A 6,047-nucleotide genomic window follows, 5' to 3' on the forward strand; every position below is an offset into this window, starting at 1 on the left:
CAGAAGCCCCAGCGGGAAGGAGGCCCCGCCCCCTCATGAATAGCAAGAACCTCGGCTCCCATAGTGCCCTCCTTCCTCAGGAATATTTTAGAACCCTCCCAGGAGCCACAGCGGCAGGGAGGCCCCGCCCCTCATAAATATTTAAAAGAACGGCAGCCACAGTGCCCTCCTACACCATGAATAATTAACGAGGATGAGGGCTTTGGAGCCTGAGCTTAGTCCAAAGCCACCCTTTGCTTCAGGCTGAGAGGAAGGGGTGGAGCCGTTAGAGACGGGGAGGGGAGGGTGCAAAACGAAGAGCCCCAACCTGGCGCCGCACACATCTGCTCCAAACCACTTCCTTTCCCTTTAACCTAGTTTTGCGCCGGTTTTTAATTCCTCCCCCACCCCGACCCCCCCGACCCAGAAGAGGGTAGGTTACAAGAGCTTTCATGAAAACTTCTGTTGGGAAAAACCTCCAAACGTTCCTTTTTAAACCTATCTGGGTGCCTAGAATCAAAGGAGGGTGAGTGCCTCCGGCATCTCAAGATGGGGTCCAAGACAAATCTTCCTTTCATGGTCCTCCTCCCTTAAAGATTAAGTTCTCAATCATTTATTCATTCAGTAGCTATTTGTTGAAACCTGCTCTGGGTCAGTCACTGGAGTAGGCCCTAAAGATACAACAGAGAACAAGATATATAAGTTTCCTGCCTTGATGGAGCTCATTAATCTAATGGGAAATATAGAATAAACAGGCAAAATAAACTGCAGATGGAGAGCAGTGTTATGGAGGAAATAAGGCAACAGAAAATGAGAAGGTTGGGGGTAGGGAGTGTGCACCTATGTTAGATGGACTGGTCAGAAAAGTCCCTTTCAGGAGGTTACATTTAATTTGAGAACTAATGGAGGAGAAGGAGCCAGTCAGGAGATGGGCTGGGAGAAAATGGAACAGCAGGAAAGATCTTGGTATGTTTTAGGCATTTGCAAGGCTGGCTGGTTGAGTTTAGTGAGCAATTAGGAGTGGCCTCATGGAGACCGTGGAGAAGGCAGCATAGATGGGGATGTGCAGCACCTTAAATGAGGGCCATTTTCGACCCCCTGAAGACTCTCTATACTCCTGCTTTTGGGGACCCACTCCACATTATATCCAAGAAATTAGTATGTACCCACATCCCTCAGTAAAATAAAATATATAAATAACTTCATAAAGGTTGAGATGAAATTTAGGATTAATTGACATATATCATGCAGTCACAAATATTCATTAATTTTGACTTACAAAGTTTTTTTGGAGCCAGTTCCTTTTTTTCTCCCCTGACTCAAGCATTTTTTTATTAGGTCTGCGACAAGGTCTCAGCCCCTATGCTGTGGGCTATGAGTGCCTAGTGGATACCAAGGTACGGAGTGATGAGAAGTTTGGATTTTATTCAAAGTGTCATGGAAAGTCATGGAGGAGTTTTAAGCAGTGATACAATCTGATTTACATCACTTAAAGATTGCTCTGGCTTTTATGTGGAGAATGAATGAGGTGGGTGAGAGTAGAAGAGGTAAGATATGTTAGGATGTTGTGCAGGGCTGGAGTGGTGGCCTTGGAGAGACAGGTTTGAGATATATTTGGGGATAAAAGTAACTGAATTTGCTGATGTATTGGATATGGGAGGGAGGGGAAGGAGATAGGGATGATTCCCAGGCTTCTAACTTTTATCAGTGAGTGGGTGGTAATCCCATTTACTGTGATATGCCAGTGGGGAGGAGTTTTTCTAGCCGAAAATTAAAAGTTTAATCTTGCAGATGGTAAATTTGATATGTCTATGAGACATCCAAGGGAGATGTCAAGGAGGCAGTTGAATTACATGTGGAGGTTGGAGGAAAAAAATCTGGGCTGGATATATAAATTTAAGAGTTATCTGCAATAGAAGAATAGTGACCTTCAGAGATTGGGAAAAGGAAGACACGTTCTCCAAGGAGATTGAAAAGGAGTATCTAGTGGAGTAAACTGGAGAAAACCAGGAGAGAATGTAGTCACAGAGAAGGCTTGAAAGGGAGTGCTTCAAGAACGAGAGTGGTCAGCTGGGCCCAGTGCTGCTAATTTCAACCAGGTGTCCGCTGGATTAGCAATCTAGTTTAGGTAGAAGTACTGTGTGTCCACCTTGTCATTCCCCATCTCAGGAACCTATGGTGACTTTGCCTTGTCAGCCACATCAAACTCAAATCCCTCTGCCATTCCTTCAATGTCCTCTATAATCTATTCCTCCTCTATTGGTTCATTCATTATTTATGATCCATGCTCATTTTCTGCCAGGCCCCGTGTTAATTGCAGTGTAAGTACGGATTCTGTCTTCTAGTGGCTCATGGTCACAAGCACCCATCCTGGAGTAACATGTAGCCGGAATCAAATCTGCTATTTCAGCGAGGCTGGGGAGGAAGGGGGAGAGCGATGGGAGGAGGTGTCTCTTCTTCAGCAGATTCACCCCCACTCTTTGTGCTGGACCTTCCATCAAAAATGACTTCCCGGGGCTTCCCTGGTGGCGCAGTGGTTGAGAGTCCGCCTGCCGATGCAGGGGACACGGGTTCGTGCCCCGGTCCGGGAGGATCCCACATGGCGCGGAGCGGCTGGGCCCATGAGCCATGGCCGCTGAGCCTGCGCGTCCGGAGCCTGTGCTCCACAACGGGAGAGGCCACAACAGTGAGAGGCCCGCGTACCGCAAAAAAAAAAACCCAAAAAAACAAAAAAAAACAACTTCCTTTCTTTCTAAATCTTCCTCCAGGACCCACTTTAAGATTGACACCTTGCATAAAGCTTGTTTCTTCAATAAGTATGCTTTCTCTCCTAAACCACGCTGTAAACTTCTTGAGATGCCGTATATCTCTTTTGTATCCTTCACAGATGAGAGAACAACAGACACAGAGATGGATCTACCATGGGGCTTTGGAAAATTAAGCTTCAGAGCCTCCTACTTGCATAGGTCCCTTCCAAGGCCCCATACTTAATTTTGTATTCATAAACAGTGGGTGAAAATGGAAGACATATTTGCTGATGGTCTCTGAATTTACTAAGTTCAAATATTTGTTGATTTATTAAGCTTGTTTTATTTATAGGGCTCTATATGAGAATTGTCATTACTGCTTATATAATTCCCTTGCACAAAAGCCTTCAGTGGCTCCTTATTGCCTTTAATTAAATGAAAGTTTCCCAACCTGGCCTTCAAGGACTGCTTCCATGTGGCCAAATATTATGTCTCCAGCCTTATTTCCCCCAAACTGAACCCCTCGCTGTCACCTTGGTATTGTTGTTCATACTGATTTCTCTGCTCGGAAAGGTCTCTTCCAACTCTACCTTTTGACTTCCTAAGAGAGCCTTTAGGCCCTTGCTCCTGGAAGAGAGGTCCCTGGATGAACCAAGTGACCCGAGAGCTTGTTAGAAATGCAGAAACTCAAATGCAGCTCCAGACCTACTGAATCAGAAACTGCATTTTAACAAAATCCCAGTCAAGTTTGAGATATACTGACTTAGGCCATTTCGAAGGCCACCTCCTCCTTTCAACCCTTTAAAATCCCTAAAGTGAGACATGTTTTTCCCCTTTTGAACCTTCTTCATTCTTTGCTGGTACTTCTCTATGGTCACTTCATTTGGCCTTGAATCATGGTTAATTATGTACAACTCTTAGTTATCCTGTTAGATTGTGAGCTCTCTGAAGGCAGTAACAGTGGAACTCAATTTAGGGATGAGTTAGTTGACTTGGTCTTTCTCTCACTGCCCTTCTACATCCCCATATACACATGTAAACCAACCCAAACCTAGGTGGTGCTAGTGCTGTTTTAGTTGTTTCTCAGAATTTTGCAAGGATCCATATGTAAATTGACTCTCAAATGTACCATTTGTGGGAGGGAAAATCTGTTGCAATTATTTTTACTTAATAAAATGAGCATTTAACTATTATTTTATGTTATGAAAGCCTAAAAAATCATTCCCTTTACCTTTGACTGCTGCTGACTGATCAAATTATATCTTCATCCTTGAATTCCAGAGTAGGAGGAGAGCTGATCTAAATTATTCAAAAACAGCTGGTTACCTGTAACATTACACAAAAATTTTAGGTAAGGAAATTCCACAAATTTCTTTGATTAACACAATATACAGGTTTCTTTTCCTTAAAAATATTAATTTAAAATTCCTATAAGAAATCAATGTTTATTGCAGAAAAATGTAAAAATATACATATTTCCCCCCCACCCCCCAAAAATCAACCTAACCTTTCTACTTGGAGATAAACACTGATATCACTACAGTACATCTCCTTCCTGTTGGAATCTTTCCTGGCCAATAAATATAGATCTGTATCATCCCTTTTACTAGTTACATGGTATTTCACTATAAAGATAGATCGCACATTTGTTTAATTGGTTCAGCATCACTAGTTTGTTTCCAATTTTTAAATATTAAACAGTGCTGCAAGGAGCACTTTGTATATTCATCTGAGGATAAACTTTCTCAAATTCTGGTTTTAAGAAGATAGCATTTAAAATTAGGATAAGCTTCAAGTGATAGAAAACTCCAAACTACAGTAGCTTAAACAAGATAGAAGTTTATTTTTCTTATATAAACAACGTTTTGAGATAAGTAATCAGGGCTGGTGTGGCAGCTCCACAATCATCTGGAACCCAGACTCCTTCTATCTTGTTGCTCCACATCCTCAACCTGTGGCTCCCACCTCATGGCCCAAGATGGCTGCTTGAGTTCAAGCTATCATATTCACATTCCAGTCAGCAAGAAGGAGGAAAGCGGGAAGAAAGGACTTCTCCCTGACACTTCAAAAACTCTTCCCTTGACATGGATTTGGCCAGAATTTAGTAACATAGTCAGTCCTAACTGAGAAATATTTTGGAGGGCCCTGTGCCCAGCTTAAAGATAGGGGATTCTATTACTATATAGGAAGGGAAGAGCAGATATCAGAGTACAACAGCAGTCCCTGTACAAAAATTAAGCACATTTTCCACATTTTACTTTCTGATTTCCTAACCCTTAGTGAACAGTTTTTTAATGTCCAAATTAATCTAATTAATCTAAGAGGCTAAATCAATTTCCTGTTGGTTCTTGATAGAGAAAACACACAGTTGGCTTATATCTTTTATATAATTGAAAATAACTAAAGCTACTTCTAAATTCCCTTCTTTAGACAAAGTAATTTCTTTTCTAATTTGATTTCCTTGGCATTTCCAAATCCTATTCCAGCCTTCTGATATATTTCTCATCTTCTCTTGATGTTGCTTTATTTTGGTCCCTAAGTCTGTTACCTTTTCTTCTGACTAAATCATAATTGGTTGAATTGAATTGAAACAGTTATTTGTCCTTTACTTTTGTGCATTTATTTCTTTAAATACTAAGAGTAAAGCCCACAGATTGAGGACTTTTTATCTTCTCTTTTGTCCTCATTTTTTTTTTTTATGGAAAAGATGGGTATTTTATTTTTTGACTCTTCATGTTTAAAGACTAGTCAGCTGACTCACAAAAATTGCCAGCAAAAATAATAAGGCAGGTTTAAGTGATTTGTATAGGGCAGTCAAAGAAAAATATACAAACGAGAATAAAAAGGTGTATAAACTAAGGGTATGTGGAACCAGGGACTGTTACATAGAGTCCTTAGGATGTAACATGGTGACAAGATTTCATCCAATAAAAGACTTTGGCAGGAGAATAGCAAGAAATTCTTCACTTTTCAGACAAGGACACCAAGGCCCAACAAGTTGTGTCTTTCCCAAGATTTTCAGCTCCAGTGTCCTTCCCGGCATGAAGCCAGTTTTAGTGATTACGTTTAGGTCATGTCAAATTTTGCCTGGAAAAGTGCTATGTTAAAAAGTCTACTATATAAAAAGAAGGGGAAAAAAAAAGAGAGAGAGAAAAAGTATATTTTAAAGTAATGTGTGTAGTATTATACTATTTTAAAATGAAAAAAATGTATATATAAGTATATAAAATACTGGAAGTGTAAGCTGATAGGGTAGGGGGGTCCCCAGAGAAAGAGAACCAGATACAGCCTTTTGTCACGAGAAGCCATTTGAGGCTTAAG

The sequence above is a fragment of the Hyperoodon ampullatus genome (genome assembly GCF_949752795.1).
Source record: "Hyperoodon ampullatus genome assembly, chromosome: 19".
Taxonomy (NCBI): Eukaryota; Metazoa; Chordata; class Mammalia; order Artiodactyla; family Ziphiidae; genus Hyperoodon; species Hyperoodon ampullatus.